The 22534-nt window shown below is 42.0% G+C and overlaps 1 long non-coding RNA gene across 1 annotated transcript in view; it reads right to left on the bottom strand.

The window, feature by feature from the left end:
* Window positions 1-22534, bottom strand: part of LOC308486767 — a 202269-nt gene that overhangs the window by 76410 nt on the left and 103325 nt on the right. The window contains exon 2 of the long non-coding RNA XR_013991285.1: window positions 20218-20352. This is a non-coding gene — a long non-coding RNA (uncharacterized lncRNA). The remainder of the gene's footprint in view (window positions 1-20217; window positions 20353-22534) is intronic.

Raw genomic sequence — 22534 nt, 5'->3', positions numbered from 1 at the left:
TCAACTCCTCTGGGCTTGCTCATTCTGAAACAGAGAACATTATAGACCCCGCACCACAACTTCCAGGAAAGTGGAACGTGAAGCCTCCATCACAATGAGTGCAGGGAATACATTGCAAAATTCCCTGCAGGGACTTTGACTGCTTGCCATGGTAGGGATGGGGGGAAAGCAATGACATTAATGCAAATATTTCCATTTGAGCAATGAGGATTCCTATCCCTCTTCCCTTGCCCTCCCCAAATCTGCCAAGGAGTGTTGGTGGGGAACAAACTGAAGCTGTGGATGCACCATATATTTAAAGCATAACTTTCCAGCATAAATCCTGGGAAAGCCTCTCCTCCTTACAGAGGGGAGGAGTTGTGAGCAGGAGTCGTTTCCCATGTTTGCAGGGGGTGTTCCAGCCCCTGTCCAGATGGTCTGGCCGCCACGCCCCCAGGTAGCCAACCAATCAGGGGGAGACTTGGGGGCAGGGTTTAGCCGCTCAAATGCGGCCATGACCCCACTTCCCTTTCATTCCGCTGCTGGTTTTCGTCGGCTCACCCACCCACCCTCCATTGCTTGGTTCTTGACATCGCTATGGACTTGTGGTTGGTCACCTTGGCTGTCCAAGGGGCCTGGTAGGAATTTTTATCCATCTGGCAAATTGGCACTGGCCACTTGGTTTTCCGACTACCTCATAGCAAATCGTCACAACTTTTAGGTATTGACGGTTAGGCATTGGAATATGTTTGTGTATTGGAGGGCAGGGTGTGGCCATCACCTACCCTTCCACTTTATGTGTATTCCAGTAAAGGAATCCGGCGGTCATGGATCCTGTCCAACACCCTTGCTGGTGGCTAGGGCCATGGCACAACCATCAGTGACATCAGGGGGAGCTTTCAGTTGTTTTTCCATCAACAGGCTCCTCCCACTGGTGGTTAACCCTTGTTAGACTCACCCTTCCCTGAGGGGGTGGAGTCACGCTCTGTTGTTTTATCCAGTGCCTAAGCCAATACCTCTAACATGCTTTAATCAATAAAGTTGTGGCCTTTTTTAGCCCATTAACCTAATATACTGTGTCCATGTGTCTTTCTTATCCCCAAGCTGGTGGCAGGTCCTTGAATCACAACTGTAATTTACTGCTCACAGAGCTGCAATTCCCAGTACCTTTAAGAAACTACGTATGTGCTGCAAAGTATGGAGTGTACACAGCATCAGAGCAGGGAGAGGAGGGGAAGATCCAATGCGCAGCCAGGAAGTTGCAGTAATTGAACTATTTTGTTGGATGTCCTACTTCGTTATATACTAACCCCAAAGTATTGGTTTCTCCTCAGACATACTGAAAGATTCCTGTCTCAGGTTGTTTTCAGTAGACGATGAATCACAGGGTGAGCTGTAAAGGCTCGGACTAGGCAGTATAGTTAAGAGATTAATTAAAGTCATGCACATAAAATATTATGGAACCATCAACCCAAACGCCTATTATCAGCAAAATCCTGACAATGAGAGGGCAAAGGGGACAAAGCAGAATTTGAAAGTGGGGGGGACCAAAAGAAACAAGTTCTGAACAGATGTCAAGAAGTCTTTTTTCACGTAGAGAATTATAGAACTGTGAAGCTGCCTCTGAGGCAAAACTATTGAGGCAAAACTCCAGGGTCATTAAAGAAACAATTACGTACCATCATGTGGGAAGTAGTATACTAAAGAAAATTAGCTTTAATAAGTCAATTGGTTTTTTTGCTAATTTGCTGGAAGACTTTTCTCTCCTTAAATCATATTTATTTGTTTAGGCTTGGGGATATAGTGTTTGCTTACACTGTCAGTGGGGGAAATGCAATGAGATCTTGAGTGAAGATGCATGAAATAAATATACATATATAGCAGAAACTCAGCTGATAATAGATTCTCCCCGGCTAAACATATGGGCTATGCTCCGTGTACGCAGCGTTGAAATAAAGGCTGATGATGTAGACAGAATTATGATAACATCATTTGCAAACCTTGTCTACACCATTGCCTTGGTTATCTAAACTTTTCATTGTGCCAGACTTAACTTCTCCATGGCACTCTCTCTCTCTCTCTCTCTCTCTTCCCTACAGCAGAGGCATCTGTTGCCAGACAAATACCAAATGAGATAAACTGACACTTCCCAGAAACCTTCTAAATCCTGCATCCTATGAGGCTCAGTTTAATGCATCCTCACTCAGCCCAGAGCCAGTATCAAGAGATGGTTATACTGGGCACCTGCTAAGACCCACAGGCCACTGGTGGGGCTCTGCCGCCAACCCCCGCAACTGCCGTTTCTGCCTGTTCAACTTTACCTCTCTGAGCACTGAGAGGAGCAAAGAGAAAGGTCAGTAACAACCTCATGCCATATTCTCTCTAGTTCACATGTTACTCACTTGTAGGGCATAAGTGTGTGCAGAGAGAAGCACAACCATGCTTTCATCCTCACCCTAGATGCACCGGTGGTATTTGACTCCTAGTAAGTTAGCGGGACACGGGTGGCGCTGTGGGTTAAACCACAAAGCCTAGGGCTTGCTGATCAGAAGGTCGGCGGTTCAAATCCCCATGACGGGGTGAGCTCCCATTGCTCAGTCCCAGGTCCTGCCAACCTAGCAGTTCAAAAGCACGTCAAAGTGCAAGTAGATAAATAGGTACCACTCTGGCGGGAAGGTAAACGGCATTTCCGTGCGCTGCTCTGGTTCGCCAAAAGCGGCTTAGTCATGCTGGCCACATGACCCGGAAGCTTTACGCCGGCTCCCTCGGCCAATAAAGCGAGATGAGCGCTGCAACCCCAGAGTCGTCCACAACTGGACCTAACGGTCAGGGGTCCCTTTACCTTTACTAAGTTAGCAAACATGTATAAGACAAGTACAAATACCTGCTGGAAACATAAAGAAAAAGAAGGCACTTTCTACCATATGTGGTGAATGTGTAAGGTAACAAAAGCATTCTGGGAAATGATAATGAATTGAAAAAAATGCTTACAATAACTTTTGTTAAAAAAAACCAGAAGATTTTTTATTAGGAATTGTAGGTACCGAGATCCCAAAGGAGCAGAAAAGACTTTTCATGTATGCAATGACAGCCGCACGGATGCTACTAGTCCAGAGATGGAAAGAAGACGAAGTCCCTACCAGAGAGGAATGGCAAACTAAGCTGTTGGACTATGTCAAAATGGGAAAAACTGACTGGAAAGCTCAGGAACCAAGAAGACCAAAACTTCAATAAAGAAGGGGGGGGATTTATAATTTGCTTGAGAGACCACTGTAAGCAAATGGAAACATTAGCAGGATTACAATAACACCTGTAATGTAAAAGATATAATGGACAAAATGGAGAGACATAAAATTTGGATATGAAATAATATGCAGTTGAAAAGGTTTATAATAGGACCCATGGAGGGAAAGGTGGGAAGTCTAGAGATTTGGAGAAATCTCTAAATATGGATATGCATTTTGTATTGTTGTAAGTTTACACTTGTAAAATCAAATCATATATATATATATATATATATATATATATATATATATATCTCCTCACCCTAGATGCCGCATTGTTTGCTTCCCACAACCACATGTTGTTGTGGTTGTGTGTGGAGTAAGTGTCTGTGAATGCACAAGCACCTATTTGCTTGGCAGATCAGGATACTTGATCGTGCAGGTCCCTTCATCACACACATCCCCTACTCATGGATTGGCCTTTGTTCTCATAACACAATGCACAATATTTAGTTGTGCGGAGGGATGCTGTGAATATTTAGTTGTTGGGTGCTGTGAAAGTGCCCACATTTCTCTGTACTGTATGCATACATTAATTTCAACAGGGCTCATTCCCAGGTAAATGGGCACAGCCTAAAGATATACACAGTGCTATTTTTCTAGCAAAAGAGGTGGCGCAACTCACCATGAACGCCTCCCTTGTTCTCTTGGAATGGCAATGACGCCCACCTGAGAGGTGCCGGAACTGAGTTCTGGTGAGTTCCGGCCGGAAAAAAAAGCTCTGCATACAAGGAACACATGGAAAGGGCTTCTGTGTCTCTCAGAGGTGGTGTGGATTGGGTCCAGAGAGAGAGAGAGTCAAGTAAATGATCAATGGTAGCAATAGTGAAGAGGGAGAGAACACTGGGAGGCGCTGATAGTATCTTGCCCAAAGGTCCTCTGAATTACAATGCTAATGAATAACTGATCTTGCTTTATTAATCTAAGGGCAAACAATGTCTTCTGCAGGGGAAAAGGGCTCCATGCATTATTTTCTTTTATCTGTTCTAACTGGAATTATATGGGGGAAGCATTTTGCCTTTATTCACACAATGATAAGGCTAGCATGCTGCGGTAAGGCTTTAAATCATTGTGGCAGAACATGTCAGTCACACATCATCAACTGTACATCTGCTACAAATGAAAAGATTTAGTGGGCGGGGGGAGCAATTGTGTTCTGGCTGAACATGCTCCATTCTCCCTTTCTCTGTCCCTGAACAGGAAGCCAAATGTTTTCTGTACAATAATCCATTCAGAATTTGAGTTTGTTTGTTCACAAATTAACTGAATATGCAGAGATATGTTCGCTATTCAAAACGGTTTGAAAGGCCTTTTGATGCAAACAAATTGCAGAACAGCAAGTGTCTGTTTGCTTTCCAAAAAAAAGGAGGGGGGTGTGAAAATAGCCCATACTAAGCAGCAGGGCTGGTCCTGACAACTGAAGTCTTGCTTTTTGTCTGCCAGATCCCTGTCCCTGACATAAACAAGGCCAGTTTAACTGCTAAAATGTTATTTTTGGGGGGAGGGGGGAAATTATCTGTTGATCAATACGCCTAAGGACCCTTCCTCTCACTTCACATCCTGGCTCAAATCCACCTTTCTGACATTTGACCGGCTATGAAGCAAATGTACATTTGGGCGAATGAAGCAAAGTGCTAGTGCGACTTGCAATGTTAAAGATTTATTGTTTGCTTCATTCATTGTTTGCAAATATAGATGACGACAATTGTGTGAACATTCACATGCCCTATTTGTTATTAATTTAAATTGTGGGGTGGGGTGGTCATGGAGGATGGGAGTATCTAATGGTTCACAGGAGTATTAAATTGCTCAGTTATTTTGCACCCAGCTAGGATAAAATAAAATCACTCTTGGATTTGATTTGATTGTAAGCCCCCAAAATGAACAAGTGAGGAAGAGAATATACACTACCAGTCTTGAAATTGCCAACATATTGATAAATGCATTTGGCTCATTTGTAATCTTGTTAAATGACAGGCCAGGTGTGGCTGTTGAGCCAACAAAAGAAAAGAGCTATTCAGCTCAAGATTTTAATTAACTTTGTGTCAATCTTCATTCCCGCAACCGAAATTAAATGCATTTATTTGCTCCAAAAATATTGCTTAACCATTTACTAATCTTACCTACAATCCTCTTGAAAATTCCTTAACAGATCTGCCCATTTTTACAATTCATTCACCAGAGATACTATAGCACCACCACAGTATTCTTATAAGATGCATTATAAGATCGTACCTAGGCAGTTATCTTTCCACAAGAGCCAACATTGATGCCGAAATCCAGCATCGCCTGAGCTCTGCGAGTGCGGCTTTCTCCCGATTGAAGTGCAGAGTGTTTGAGGACCGGGACATTCGCAGGGAAACCAAAATGCTTGTTTACAAAGCTATTGTACTACCCACCTTACTATATGCTTGTGAAACATAGACCACTTATAAACGCCATCTCCAACTCCTTGAAAGATTCCATCAACGGTGTCTCCCAAAAAATTTACACATCACTTGGGAAGACAGGCGAACTAGTATCGGTGTACTGGAAGAAGCAAAGATATCCAGAGTTGAAGCAATGATTCTTCAACATCAACTTCATTGGACTGGTCATGTTGTGCAGATGCCTAACGATCATCTTCCAAAGCAACTACTCTATTCCAAACTTTAAAATGGAAAGCGTAATGCTGGTGGTCAACAAAAGAGGTTTAAAGACTGTCTCCAGGCAAATCTAAAAAAATGTAGTACAAACACTGACAACTGGGAAACACTGGCTTACGAGCGCTCCAGTTGGAGAACAGCCTTTACCAAAGGTGTCATGGGCTTAGAAGACACTCAAACTCAGGACACAAGGGAGAAATGTGCTAAGAGGAAGGCACGCTTGGCAAATCCACACTGTGATCAACTCCCACCCGGAAACCAATGTCCCCATTGTGGAAGGATGTGTGGATCCAGAATTGGCCTCCACAGTCACTTACGGACTCATTGTTAAAATCGCATTTATGGAAGACAATCTTACTCGGCTAGGAGTGATCACCAAAGAAGAAGATAAGATGCATTCCTGCATAAACAGTGATGTTGTAACAGCTTTGTTATTCAGAGTCTTGATCTAATGACTATATTTAAGGAACAATGGCGTGTCCTTTTCATTTCAGAATGTTCTTTGGACCAGTGCCAGTGTGTTTGGGTCTTACAGATTCAGGTGATACGGGGAATGCAGAGGAGATAAGGAATCATTGAAAACTATATCCATCTCCATTCCAATAATGGATGTCTTCCATCCACATGATAACGCTATCACACACCACTTATTTGTGTGCGTTTTCATGGTTTTTATAATAAATTAATTCCACCGCACTGAGACCAGCTCATAGTTCTTCTGAGTCCTCAGTCCTGCCAGTCAGGAGGGTTTTACAGCCACAAACAGCCTGTGTTTATAACCGACAGGCCGTGGTTCTTAAAAAAAACAGCCAGCCAGCCCACATTCTGATGGAATAAATGGCAAAATTGTCAAAATGATAGAACCGTATCTGTTGTGGTGGAGGCAGGAGGAGTGTTTGGTCAGCCTATGGCAGAACAGTCGGGCAGACTCACTGCCAACACATCCATCTTGAATATCTATCAGAAACCATTTCACAGACTCAGATATGTTTGCATAGTGGAGAGAAGGCAATGACCATATTCATTTCATGTTAAATATCATTTTGATAGTGTGTGTGTGTGTGTGTGTGTGTGTGTCTTGACCATTCTTCAAATGCCTGTATATTTTGAGAGTGTCTCAGAGAGAGATTGGATGTTTAACAAGTTAGAGGAAACCACAAGCAGCCTTCCTGTCAAATGTCCAAAGCTGAGGCTCACACCTATTCCCCAAAGGCACATTTGGCGGTTCTTCCAGTGTATGGAAACCATACATGTCTACAGTGGTACCTCAGGTTAAGTACTTAATTCGTTCCAGAGGTTCGTTCTTAACCTGAAACTGTTCTTAACCTGAAGCACCACTTTAGCTAATGGAGCCTCCTGCTGCTGCCGTGCGATTTCTGTTCTCATCCTGAAGCAAAGTTCTTAACCTGAAGCACTATTTCTGGGTTAGCAGAGTCTGCAACCTGAAGCGTATGTAACCCGAGGTACCACTGTACTTGGGAAACTGAAGAACTGATGTTGCGTTTGGTCTCCCTTGCAAGGTTATGGCTTCAACCCAAGTCAGAGGAGGTCATGGATAGCGCAGCAACTTTGACTTCCTGACAATTTTCAACGAATGATCTGCAGAATCACAAAACTGTAGAGTTGGAAGGGACCTTGAGGGTCTTCTAGCCAACCTCTTGCAATCCAAGAATATCAGCTCAATCATACATCAAAGTTGGCCACCCAAACTCTGCTTAAAAACCTTCAAGGAAGGATAAAAATTCACGAGTGTTTCATTCTGTTTAAGGACAGTGCAAGAAACAGCTTGTCAGTAGTTACCTAGGTCTTCTTTCCCCCCCCTCCCCATTTCTTTTTTTTTGAAGAAACGGAAACATTTGCTTGTCTGTAGTCTGCAGGGACCTTGCCTGTTCTCCAAAATATCTCAAAGATCATAGACAGAGGCTCTGAGTGTACATCTGCAAGCTCCTTGCACCAGGCCCTCAAGATCTGAATTCTAGCTAGGTGTTCCCTTACTACCTCTTTTCCTATCTTGGGCTGCAGCTCCCTCCTTGCATCACTGATTCTGTTATCACCAGGTTGGGCACTGCTTTCCTTTGAGAGTGAAGACAGAGGCATAGATCTCCAATCCTTTGATCACAAGGGGGGAATTCACAGTTTGCTGATAATTCAAGGCTTGGCAGTTCAAGCTGGCACAGTTTCTTAAGATGGTTGTGGGCCTTTGGAATTGTAATTGACCCACACACACTCTCATTCATGAAATGAAGCTGAATAACAAAACGTTCAAACAGTAATTAATAATTTAAATTGCTGCATTCACACAAACCATTACCTTCATTAATATTAAATGGCATTGTTCACTGGGCAAAGGCAATTCTTCTGTAAATATAGAAACTAGGTAATTATCAGTTTGGATTATTTGTTTGCAAGGTCAACAATCTCTAATGTACAGTAAATGTAAGCCACAGAATAGAAAATGAAAATCCTCTTTGCAATAAAGAGAAGAGTTGTAGGGAACAATTCTTTTAAAAAAAAACCAAAGAAACCCATCAAATTAGAAACATATGGAACTTGTTTGGTATATGCTCTAAATCAATGGTTTCACACTGTGTTTCCAGAATCTGTAGGAAGCTTAGCAGGGGTTCCTCAAAGAGAAGATTAGTAATGACTGATAAACTTCTCTGAAAGACAGCTTGCTTCTGTCTCCTGGTCCTCTAATGCGATGGGAAGCAGTGTGGCACAGGAAAGCATTGGATGAATTCCAAAGTATAATCACATCTAGTTGGGCGACTGACAGTGACACCCAATTGGTTTGGATAGGTTTCCACGTGAATTGAATTTGCACCCTCCAGAATCTTCCATAGCACACAGGGGGTTCTTTCATAGACAAAGCAACATTGGGAGGTTTCCTTAGAGGTAAAAAGTTAGAAAAGAAATGTTCTAAATAAATAAATACTGATATGGCTATTGCAAGATGGGAAGAAAACCTTTATAAATTAGTCAACTAAATCACTGTATGTGACTCAGGTAGCAAATCCTCAAAATTGATGGTGGGGAATCTTTTTCGCCAAGGTAACTGACAATTCAAAAGTTATGAAGGCTAAATTAGTAAGCATTACAATGTAGCATTAGCTTAAGGAATGCTTCTCACTTTGAAGAAGCTGATTTGCAGCAGAGAAGAGTGGAAGGGAAAATTATGCATGCAAACATGAGCTTAAGGCATGTATGGAAAAAAACTATTTGTTTTCATCTTTAGAATTTATTAGTTTTTTTCTTAATTATTTGAATTGCATTAGTTCATTTGGTTCTGTCATGGTTTTCAATGGAAGACCCAGTCAGCCTTCCACTGCCTGTAATGTTGGTGTTTTCCATTCATGTGACTTGAAATTTGTGGGATTCTGCTTCATTGCATATAGAGAGAACAAATAATCTCATTTTATAGGTGGTTTGCAAAAATACACAGACACACTCTAATTGTGCATTTCAAACCAAGCAGAGATTTCCTTCACTCTGTCAATTTCACTACTCTCTCTTTCTTCTCTTTTCCTGTGACTTATCCATAAAGTAAGTATTGGTGTTCTAGCCCATTTCTGCAGTGCAAAGCAATGGGTGCTATCCAACTAACAAGCCACATCAGTGCAAACATTTCCACTTGCACAATGAAAGTTTCCCCTTCTCCCCCACATGTGAGCCCCGTGCTCCCCCTAAATCTGTTCTGGAGAGTTGGAGCAACCCTTAGAACACATTTAGGGAGTATGTGGGGGAAGGAGAGAGGAACATCCGATTGTACGAGTAGACATCATTGTGCTGACGGGATGTGTCTAACAATGCAAGCAAGTTAGAATTAGTGAACTTATGCATGAACAAATTTTCATTTATATTTATTTGATCAAATTACAGTCATACCTCATGTTTGCTTCATGTTACGTTCTTTCAGGTTACGTCTAGCGGCGACCCAGAAGTACCGGAAAGGGTTACTTCTGGGTTTTGCCACTCACGCATGCGCACAAGCGCCAAATCACAACCCGCGCCTGCGTAGATGCGCCGCTGCAGGTTGCACTCTTTTCATGTTGTGAATGGGCCTCCAGAACGGATCCCATTTGCAACCAGAGGTACCACTGTAGAAACAAATAAACAAATGAGCAAATTTGTTTCATTTTACATTCATTTTTTAATAAATTCTGAAGCCGGAGGAGGAAGTTGATGGTGGTTTCATGGTAAACAGGTGGCAGAAAAAGTATCAAACCCTTCCCTGTTTGCCTTCTACTATTCAAGTATCAGGGACTGGGCAGAGGAGAAATGGTGTAGACTGCCTCCCCTGCCTGACCTTTCCAGAGAAGGAGGAGACAATTCAGAATTATAAATGAGTTTGAGGGAGGTCACAGCTCAGAAGGGAAAAGCTGGGAAGTAATGGGAGAGGAGGAGGAGGAGGAGAGACAGCTGACAGACTCTGTGTCTTTAGAAAGCATTCCAGACCCCGCTTCTCCTAGAACCTGGCAGGCCTTGAAAGTAGGAGAGCAAAGAGTTCAAGGGCAAAAGCACTTTTCAGCACCCGTAGTGATGACATGGGAAGTGGGAGAGACAGAGGGGATGTGGTTTCACTCAGAGCAACACAATTACTAATTTCTTAGCCTCTCTCTGTGAATATTGAGTAAATAGCATTGGTAAGAACTTTCCTTGTCTTATCTGTTCCTGGCAACCTACCGTGGGGGGTTGGATTCTCTGATGTCTGACATCAAAGGAGAAGCCCTTACAGTGGTACCTTGGGTTACATACGCTTCAGGTTACATACACTTCAGGTTACAGACTCCGCTAACCCAGAAATATTACCTCGGGTTAAGAACTTTGCTTCAGGATGAGAATAGAAACCGTACTCCGGTGGCGTGGCGGCAGCGGGAGGCCCCATTAGCTAAAGTGGTGCTTCAGGTTAAGAACAGTTTCAGGTTAAGAACGGACCTCCAGAACGAATTAAGTTCTTAACCCGAGGTACCACTGTACTTACTAACTTCCCCCTGCTTTGCCTCTTTATTTGACTTTTACAGTTCCACAATACACAAAGGCATTTAGAAGTCCAATCAATTAAGTCATATTGAATACATCCACAACTACTGCTTCATTTGATTTTTGTTGAGTCCAACACAACAAAAATGATAAACACCCCCCACTGCCACCTCCCTCCCACATATCTGGGTATGTTTATACACAATTGCATTATAATGTCTAGTTTATCCCTGAGGCGTGGCAGTTGGCTGGTGAGGATGCAGATCACTACATCCTGGAAATCAGGACTGAACCTGATGTGGCAAATTAAAGACTTCCCATTCGTTGCCTTAGGCAAAGGCATTCAAAGGACTGGCCACTACACCGAAACAATCATTCTATATTCCTTCACAATGTCAGCCACCACTAGGAATGAGCAGAACCTGCTTGCTCAGATTATTAATTAATCTCATTATAGTAATTAATTACAAAGTGATGTGTCCATGCTGACTGAGCGGGTTTGGGGCCTGGAATTTAGACTTTTTGTGCTCTGTTGCTCAAGGCCATCACAAGGTGGGAAGCTGTCATGAGGATACTCCTTGACAGGAATTAAAACTGAACTAGTTGAGCTCCGCGTCTTCTTTTTACAGACAGTTACCTGTATATGGCATTAATATTCCCACAATGGCTGCATCATTTTACCTCATACTCCATGGACAGTTGTGCTTCTAAATAATGCATTCCAAACATAGCTCAGAATTCCTTTCTTTGTAGAAGTTGTTAAAAGGATAAAATAAAACAGTTCTTTGTGAGCTACTCTAACCCAGAGATGGCCTTCCAGCAGACCCTCCAAGTGTCCCCTTTTTCCAAGGGACAGTCCTGGATTTACAGAAGCCATCCCAGTTTCTGATTTGATCCCAGAATGTCCTGCTTTTCCTTAGGACGTCTCTATTTTCATCAGAGAAATGGAGTGCATGGAGTTATGCGACCCCTGAGCCAAGGAGATAAGTAACTATACAACTTTAAAAAACATCTGAAGGCAGCCCTGTATAGGGTAGTTTTAAATGTTTAATTTTTTATTATGTTTTTATATATGTTGGAAGCTGCCCAGAGTGGCTGGGGAAATCCAATTGGATAGGTGGGGTATAATTATTATTATTGTCCCTATTTTCAATGGGGAAATGTTGGAGGGCATGTTTCCAGATGTTGTTTGATGCCAACTCCCATCATACCCAACAAGCATGGCCAACTGTGAAGGAAGATGGGAGCTGTAGTCGAGCAACATCTGGAAGGGCACAGATTCCCCACCCCTGCTCTCATCTCATATCCCATTCCCAAATGCACTTGCTCAGAAGTAAGTCCTGCTGCATTCAATGGGATTTATTGACAAGTAATTGCATATTGTGGATTTTGGCCATTGACCATACACAAGGCAGCTATAGTGGTTTGTGGACTTACAGTGGTGCCTCGCAAGACGAAATTAATTCGTTCCACAAGTTTTTTCATCTTGCGGTTTTTTTCGTCTTGCGAAGCACGGTGTCGGAAAAGTTTTGGAAAAGCTTCAAAAATCACCAAAGTCTTCAAAAACCTCAAAAAAGGCTACCACACCGCGTGCTATGAGTTGCTCCTCGAAGTCAAGTCGCAACTGTATTAACAGTTTTAAGAAAAAGGAAACAAACTTGCAAGATGTTTCCGTCTTGCGAAGCAAGCCCATAGGGAAAATCGTCTTGCGAAGCAACTCAAAAAACCAAAAACCCTTTCGTTTTGCAAGTTTTCCGTCTTGCGAGGCATTCGTCTTGCGAGGTACCACTGTACTTCCAAGCAAACATAGAGTTAGGCTGTACGAATCAGGCAATGTCCATTCCTTATGCTTATATCCACAGCCTCTAACCATTTTGCTAGCACTGACTTCAATATTGACTCTAATTTTAATTTCATTAGTTTGAATGTTGTCTTGTGGTTTGGGCTGGAGGTTTTTTTGTGCTGCTTTGGATTCTTCTGGTGGTTCCTGTTGGCTTTCCGTACTTTTTACACATCTTTTATTTGCCATTTTAGGCACCTCTGGATAAATCTCTGTAAAATTAAATAACTGTCTTTATTGTTTCTGGATCCGAGCACACACACAAAATCCAAGGAGAAATAGATCTATCTATCTTACTCCACTCTTCAACAGTTAGAACAGTTCAGATGCTCCAGGGTAAGAAAAAGTTGACCCCCAGACCGTAACAAAGAGCAAATCTTTATTTCAAGGAGCTTTATCATTTTATTTGGCCAGAGGGCTTAGATGAGCCCTTATCTGTCCTGATAGAAGGAACATTCAGCTCTGCTTGTAATATATGTATTATTTATATCAGTAGCTGATCCAATTTGTCACTGGAATTTACCTGCCACTCCTCCCCATACTGGGATCGTTGCCTGAGCTCTATTCAACATATTAGGAGATTTGTTGCGGCAACAGGGGTATGGTCTAGCTAGGCGGAAGCCCATAAATCACAAGATTTACAGATTATAAAAGTACAGCGTTTCTTAAATCTACCTTTGATATATGAGTCTTTCTGTCTCCTCCCCCCCCCTTCCTGCTTATGGCTATACTTAAGCACAACACCTGCATGGTGTCTTCTGTCCATTGGCCATTTCTCCATTTTCATGGATACATCTCCAGACCACGGTTTTATCTGAACCACCATTAATCTAAGGTCCTTGAAAATCTAATTCCAGTGCCAAGTTGTGGAACATGTTAAGCAAGTACAGAACAGAGACACTTTGGAGATGTGCAGAGACTATTGGCATCCTTTTGCACAACTGTCCAGTTACTTCTGAAGACTGTGCTGTGCAGGTTTATTCAAGTGGAGTATGTTCAGCTAAGTCCCTCCATTGGTGTCAACATTACCATAATAACGTAGTTAATATTAGTACCAACTTTCCATGCAGGTTCAATTCCTGGCACCTCCAGGTAGAGCAGGAAAAGATTCCTGTCTGCTGCCAGTCATTGAAGACCAGGGACGGGGGAATCTCTGGCCCAAAAGCCTGATGCATACCCTCCAAGTGTCCTGATTTTCCAGGGACAGTCCCAGAATTATGAATGCCATCCTGGCTTCTGATTCGATCCTGGAATGTACCTATTTCCCCCGCCAGTGCTGCCGCCACTCAGCTCAGGAAAGAGGATGAGCCAGCAGTTGTCACGAGTGGCAGTTGTGTGGGGGCTGTTAGGATATAGTTCCATTCCACCTTAAAAGGGAACAGGCCTGACTGTTGTGTGTCACATGCCTGTTTACTTCCAGCACAGGCTTGCTGGGAACTTCCGTTTGTATATTGCTTTTGCTATTTTGCTGTGTGCTTGGACACGAAGGGAAGCAGACATGTTTTTTCCTTTGTTCCTGAACTATGCTGAATAAACGCCTGTAACTAATGCTTGCACATGCCTCTGCCCACCACTTCCGTTCTGAGAAGTTACTCACTCTGCTGATAGGAGCATGTCAAGTCTCCAAAGGTATCTGAGGCTTGTGTCGCTGTTTGATGCTGTTCCGAGAACCGGAGATCGCCCGGCTGCTGGCCGGAAGTGGCTGGAGCCAGCTGGGGGGCCTGCCAAATGCCCCCGTCTCCTGGCAGCATCCCAACAGAGGCATCCTCCCTTGGGCAGCTTGTAGCAGACAGCAGCTGAGGAAGAGGAGAGGCTGCCACAGTGAGGCCCAGTCCCATGTGATGCACTGACTCTGATAGGCAATAGAAATGACAGATATGAGATATGGAAAAATCATGGATGGAGAGTTGGAAATTTACCGCTTGCGAGGCCATAAAGGACAATTTGATAAGGATGTTTTATAGGTGGTATTTAACACCAACCAAAGTATGTAAAATGTATAAAACAAAATCAAATTTATGTTGGAGGTGTAACCAAGTAGAGGGGACACTCCTATGTGGTGGACTTGTGATAAAAATTAAATGCTTTTGGGATATGGTATAAAGGTAAAGGGATCCCTGACCTAAAGTCTAGTCACGGACGACTCTGGGGTTGTGGCGCTCATCTCGTTTTATTGGCCGAGGGAGCCGGCGTTTGTCCACAAACACCTTCCGGGTCATGTGGCGAGCATGACTAAGCTGCTTCTGGCGAAACCAGAGCAGTGCACGGAAACGCAGTTTACCTTCCCGCTGGAGCGGTACCTATTTATCTACTTTATTATTTCTTCTTATTATTATTATCTACTTGCACTTTGACGTGCTTTCGAACTGCTAGGTTGGCAGGATGGGATATTGTTATGTACTGAAGTTCTCACCCCGGGCCAGCAGGGGGATACTGTAGATAGTTATGCAAATGAAGGATCGAAAGTGACGTTCAGTGATTGGATAGTTACAGAAAATGGTTACTGTTGCATTCTAGTGGAGCTCTATATAAGCAGGCTGACTGAGCTCTTCAGTTCAGTTCTGTTCCAGCTTACAAATAAAGAGCTGCTTTGGAAGAATTGCTGTGTCGTTTGATATGTTCGCCCACAACTTAACAGATATGGTATACGAAGAGCTAAAGAAAATGTTTAAACAAAATTTTGTTAAGAAAACAGAAGCTTTTTTTACCGGGGATATTAGATATGGATATAGCCAGAGAAAATAAGAAAATATTTATTTATACTACAGTGGCTGTGAGAACCCTAATTGGAGGTCTCCCCCCCCCCCCCCGGTGCAAATTAAAGTAGCGGGGAGAACAGGTGGGGGCACTAGGAGGAAAGGAAACTATGCACAGACGAGCGGCACCCGCTTTCTTTCCTTTCACATGGCGGCTTGGATCCAAGCCACTGTATCTCTTATACCTATGAATGCAGCACAAATAACACTATATCTTCATACATTTGGGATTCGGAGGGGTAGGGGAAAATGTTCAGTGACTGAATATCCAAGTTTCTGGAAAAGCTAAAAAGCACAGCAGTGTTCGTTTTAGAAATTAAACCGTTCACTGCAACAGAAGGTTTATCATGACTGTTTATGGAGTAGGCCAAGACGACAATAATGTAGAAGTTACAGAGTTTTAGTAAGGTCAGTAATCAAAAAGTAATTATTCTATGTAGTGTTGTGTTAACACAGGCCATGGAGAGAGCCCATTTTTTATTGGCTACCGATAATTTTAGCCTCAAGATCCAAAGTATTCTATATAAGTGGCAGACTAATAGCAAGACTTGACTAAGTAAGCTCATTGCGACCTGCTAATAAACAATGCATGCTGGCAGAATTCCAAAAAGGCTTTTATTTGCTAATCATAAACCACTGTCTTACAATTTCAGCTGCTTGCAGAATATATATATATATATACTGTATATATGTGTGTAGTGTGATTCATTGAACAAGCTGGTTGCAATAATACTGGGGCAAAGTTCATGTTGACCTTCAAGGAAAGCCGAATGCTCCCACTTTATACTGATTGTGGTTTTTATCCTGAAAGCACTTACACTCCCAGGCTTCAAACTGAAATAGGGCAGGACTTGTGCTGCCAGAGGGTTTTTTATATATATTATGAACATTTTTGCTAGTGCAAGAGGCAAATCACTTCTATATATCAAATCACAACCTATATATTTTTAGTTTAGGATCCAGTTATTTGAATAAGTGAAGACGAGTACTTGATTTTGATCTTCAGACATCATACTTGTCAAAATGCAGAAGACATCGCTATTTTAAGAAGCAGTTCTGAGGATTGCCCTTCCTTGCTTTTTCTTTTCTCTTTTTGGAACAGATTTCTGGTACAATGTGTCACTGGGCCACTTTTCAAGTCAACTTCTTTCCTTCCCACTTTTTGTCACAGAAACATAAATTTGTCCAGGTGTTCTGTGTTTGAGACTAAAACCTGACCTCCATCTCAAAGCTGCTCCTTTTCAGTCTTAGCTTGCTGAAATGTCAGTGTTATTATTCTTGTACCTCAGTTGTTGAATTGATAAAGAAGAGGTTTGGATAGTTCTCCCACCTACCTTGAGCTTTCTGTTTCTTAGAACAGAACCCACTCTGGCGGTCTGCGGAACCATTCACATAACAAGAAATACCATAGAGAGAGATCAATATTTTCAAAAGTAGGGGATCCGTGGTTTGGCTTTTGACAAAACATGGGGAACCACTGGTCTATGGTTTGGAGGGCTGGAGAATGTGATCTCTGAATGAGACGGCCATATTTTGGACAGGTTATTTTAGATGGTTACACAATATTTCTTGTTCTCTTCCTGGCATGGGCATAGCCAAGGGGGGCAGGGAGGGGCAACCGTCCCCTTAAATCAATAAAAATCAATAATAATACATAGCGAACTGAGGTTCTGCCCCAAAAAACAAAAGGCCTGTCCCCCTAACAAAAATCCCAGCTATGCCCATGCTTCCTGGTCATACTGTACGACCAGCGGGACTTGCTCACTTTCCTGGTTTTGAGCTGACAAACCTGACAAGTTGTTTCAAGAGAAAAGGTTATTGTGAAAGTTGTATACATACCATAAAGATGTGTTGGGGGTGTGTGTGTGTTGGTATTGTTTCAGTTTTGGTTTTGGTTTATTATGTATTCTGTGTTACCATTTTGTGCTTTTATGTTGTGAACCACCCTGTGCTCTTTGGATGAAGGGCAGTATACAAATTTAAGAAGTACAGTGGTACCTCAGGTTACATATGCTTCAAGTTACAGACTCCGCTAACCCAGAAATAGTGCTTCAGGTTAAGAACTTTGCTTCAGGATGAGAACAGAAATCGTGCTCCAGCGGCGCGGTGGCAGCAGGAGGCCCCATTAGCTAAAGTGGTGCATCAGGTTAAGAACAGTTTCAGGTTAAGTACGGACCTCCAGAACGAATTAAGTACTTAACCCGAGGTACCACCGTAATAATAATAAAGATTTCCTTAAATTTGAGACCTCCCCTTCCCTACTGCTAATGGAGAGTTCCAATGATGTGAAATATGCAGCACGTGCTCATTCACTGCACTTGAGATGTTTCCATCTGACTTAGCACAAGATTTTTAAACATTCTTGTAAATCAAAGCCAAAGAAGGAGCAGTTGATTTGATTTGTATTTTAATATTATGAAATAGCTGCCATTTGAAAAACATTCTGCAACAATGTGCCTGAGATTAATTTGCAAAAAGTACACATTTTTGAATATCTAAAAATAGTGTTGCCAAGCAACAAGGCAGAAATATGAAAGTATCTCACTCAGAGGAAGTAAACCACTTGTACCTTCTAAAAGCATATGCAGATGAATTCTGTCCTATAAAGCTGAGAGTCATTTCTGAGGTCTCCCCCCCCCCCACACCCCAGCATGTAATTTTCAACTAGGATTCATGGTTTAGGCCCTTGAAAGCCTTTTCATTTGTGAAATACTTGTTATATCTGTCATGAATATGATTTGGAGATATTGGGAAAATGTTTGAAACAATGCCAATTTGCTTTTTATTATTCATTACACTACTGAGTTGGTATTAGTATTCTGCCGGGCTCCAGAGTAATATTGAACAGTAGTTTTAGAGATGTTTCCAGATCCAGTTTATTCTCTGAAGCTTATGCCTTTGTAGACACACTATCTCCGGAGGGACAGAGTGATATTGGCAGGCCAGCAGAAATGGTAATTGTGTCGAAGAAACACAGCAAATGATGAGGTGCTCTGGTGGGAAGCTAAAAGAAAGTGCAAGGTTTAATTACAGTCTGCCGATCCACAAACTGTGAAGAAGGAGAAGCCTGTACTATGTATTTGGCATTGATTTGTGAGTCATTATTAACTTTCCAGCAGCCTCTTCAGCATTACAGTAGATAAAGCTTTGCGTAACAAAAGTGGTGCCTTTTCTTTCTTTGTACTGTTATATGCCCCCAACAAGTCAGAAGCTAATATGAGTATTTTTCGCTATTTTTCCATAACTGCACACACAATGGAGAGAAAGAGTTCCTAGTCCGTCTCAGAATGAACCCAGAAAGTTGCCAGGTTCTAACCTTACTGTGTTCTTAATAAAGGTTGAGCCATAACTTCTGACACCATGGAAATGCAACCTCCTTGGGTAGATGAGCATATGTGATCTGGTATCACATTTTTCACAGGCTACCTAATCACACAGAAAGAACTTATATGCAGATACGGCTTGCATGCACAGACCCAGAGCCCATCACTGTGTGAAGATCAGTGGCAAGGTCTATTGCCCTCCCGCAACCTCTGCTCACAAGTTGATTTAAACAAGGCCCTTCAGCTAGCTATACAAACAAATCCTTGGGATTTTGTAATCAACATAGCAAAACCTATCCCCGTCTTAATTTGCACAAATTGTTGTAAACCGCTGTGATATATTTCCATGATACAGTGCTACAGAAATATTTCCATAAATAAATAGAGGTAAAAAAAAATAACTTTATGTTTGCTTGCCTATTTGTGTGGATTTATTTGAAATATGAATGGTCAGCCTACAAGCCAAAGTTCTCAAAGTAGTTTACAATTCATTTAAAGCACACTTAAGTTGTCCATTATAGGACGCGGCTTCCTCCTATAGGCCGCTGCAGCTGTCACTCATACTTTCTGGCTCTTGACAACAGATTCAAGAGGCTTAGATGCAACAGAGGCAAAAGCATCCACCTAGTGCCCAGATATTCCAACTGTCCACAATGGCGACACAATCCTGTTTCAGAAGTGATTTCCCATGTGTTTGCGTCCGTTCCAACCACACCATTCACAACTCTTCTTTTTGGAGTGTTTGTGCTGACATCATTCATTCTTTGTTAGCTTGAAAATATTTGATTCCCACCTTTCTATCTGATAATAGCCAGAGGTGGCATACCATTAAATAACTAACATACACAATATACTTAAGTTTTTAAAATTCTGTTAAGACTGCTGCAGACTGGAAAGGGTGGTCGCACTCCTAAACGTCCCCCTTTTTCCCGCACACAGCAAACTACCACGTTGAACTAGATGCAGTTGCTAATGCAAGATTGCTGGACTAATTGAGTCCAGCTCTCTGGAAGCCCAGTTACTTTGATAGGCCTTGTGTGCAGACTCATGAAACAACTTTTCATATCCTCCAGGGAAAATGGGTGGATATCCTGCCTTTCAATTATATGTTCTAAAAGCTGTTTGTTTTCTGTCTGTGTGTTTTTTCTCAAGACAGTCAGCCCTGGCCTAAAAACACTGGCGCTTTTATATCAAATGGCTGTTGGGCTCCTCATTTCCTTGATATCAGACCAAGGTCTACAGGTTAACTCTTCTCTCTGAGGAAAGACCTTTGGAAAGGCATCAAATGAGGCTCCATTTCCAATGGAAAACATTTTTTTCATATATAAGCAACAATATATCTGCAAAGACACACACACAAAAATATCCCTGGGTGGCAAATTCACACAGCTGAGCTAGAAACCCACTTACTTGTTTGTATGGATGTGGCATTCTTGTGAGGACATGAAAGCATGCCTTTATAGTTGCTCTTTCTGCTGGTCGGCAGGTCTCTCTCCCCGTCTCTTCCTTGCCAGGGTTATTTCTCTAGTTTAAAGGTTCATCTGCCTTTGAGAGAACAAATACACTGCTGGAAATTAGCCAGGAGGAAACTGAACCTCAATGGAGCTCTATGTTAAAAGAGACAGACAGAGAGAGGGAGAGAAAATCTCATCCAGTGTTTCCTCCTCTGTTTCTGCCTTTTTGGAAGCAGAACTCAGGACCCAGGTGGCCTAATTCTTCCTTACACTGAGGCCCTTTTAAAACAGCTACAACTTTAAAGCTTCTTTACGTTTCCAGTTCAAACAGAGGTTTCAGTGTAAATCAGAAATGATGCTTGTTGTTTTATTCAGAATTTCCCCCTTCTCTTTTCTCATCTTATTATGTTCATTATTAATACCATAACTAACTGCAAACTCAGTGCTTCTTTCTATTTAATTTTTGTTAATCTGGGATATTTCCATATATGTGGTGATAAAAACAACCAATTCCCAACACAGGATTGATGGAGATCGCTCTCATAAAAGATACAGCAGCAGCTGAGTGATGCTAGGCTTAGAGAATGTAAAAGCCCAGACCAGTGTGTGTTGGATCCATTTATAAGAATCTCACTGGTGGTACAAATGAACCATTCAACTCATTTATCCAGCGCAGAGATACTACCCTACCTACAAACACATAAGCTTGGCACCTTTTTTGGGCAAAATCTCTGTACTTTCTTCTTCTTGTAAAGAGTAATGTAATTACACAAAAACACTATAAAATAGAACTATGTAACAAGATTTTACATATCAATAAAACTTAACTATAAATTAAAACTGGGGATCATAATCATGTTCTTTATTAACTGTCTGTAATTTTAATTATTATTCATCGTGAAGTCTAAAAATTAGCTGTTGCATTCATGCAACCTTCCATACCCTGCCCTGGAATAATGTGCAGACCAGAATGTAATCATACTTTGAGTTTTGAACTTCTCCAGATTTGCAATGCAGCTGCTAGCATAAACAAATGTACAAAACTGTATTTAAGAATGCATAGTTTGGGATGAAATTGATTTTTAAATGTACCATTTAAGACAGAATCTGTTCAGAAATGCATATTTTGTGAAAAAATACATTTGAAAGCACATAATAAATAACAGCTTAATGTGAATTTTCATGCAGATTTCACTTTTTAAAATGGCAAAAATTATGTTTAAAAAAATGCAAACAAGAAATGGGTCATTTGTGCTCAGTAGTAGACCACATGCTTTGAAGGCAAAAAGTCCCAGGCTCCATCACTAGCATCTCCAGAAGTGGCTTGAGAGATGTTGTGCCTGAAACTCTGGAGTCAGTGTAGACTGTGAGATGTTTATGTGCCTCTTTCTGCACCTATTTATGTAATTGCACACCTCCCTGTTAACCATGTGCCATGGACTCCTGGAAAGTAGCTGAACAGCTGACTTTATTAAGCAGGCAACAAACAGAATTGGCTCTGAGCTCAGCATACACAGAAATGGAGGAAGTGGAAACACAATGTTCCACCCACTGAATGAATCATAGGAGCAGAAATTCATGCAATCCATTGCAAACCTTCCTATTTCCAAGGGACAGTTCCAGATTTACAGAAGCCATCCCATTCTCTGATTTGATCCCAGAATGTCCTGCTTTCCCTATTTTCATCAGAGAAATGTTGGAGGATATGGAGTTATGTGACTCCTGAGCCAAGGAGATAAGTAACTATACAACTTTTAGAAGACACCTGAAGGCAGCCCTGTACAGGGAAGTTTCATAATGTTTAAAATTTTGTCATGTTTTTATATATGTTGGAAGCCACCTGGAGTGGCTGGGACAACCCAGTCAGAAGGGTGGGGCATGATGATGATGATGAAATAGGACATCCCTATTTTCATCAGAGAAATGTTAGAGGGTGTGCCATCTCCTTTTACACACCTTATACTGAACTAGAAGGATCAACGGACTGTATCAATAGAAGACAGCTTCCTATGATCCAGACAAATATGGAAACAAGATGGAAAATCCATTGGGTTTTATAAAATAGTAAAGGGGCCCATGACAATTAGGTCCAGTCGTGGCCGACTCTGGGGTTGCGGCGCTCATCTTGCTTTATTGGCCGAGGGAGCCGGCGTACAGCTTCCAGGTCATGTGGCCAGCATGACTAAGCTGCTTCTGGCAAACCAGAGCAGCACACAGAAACGCCGTTTACCTTCCCGCCAGAGCGGTACCTATTTATCTCCTTGCACTTTGAC

The sequence above is a fragment of the Podarcis pityusensis genome (assembly GCF_964106645.2).
Source record: "Podarcis pityusensis genome assembly, chromosome: 10".
NCBI lineage: Eukaryota > Metazoa > Chordata > Lepidosauria > Squamata > Lacertidae > Podarcis > Podarcis pityusensis.
The sequence above is the reverse complement of the archived record's forward strand: the minus strand, read 5'-3'. Positions and strand labels throughout refer to the sequence as shown.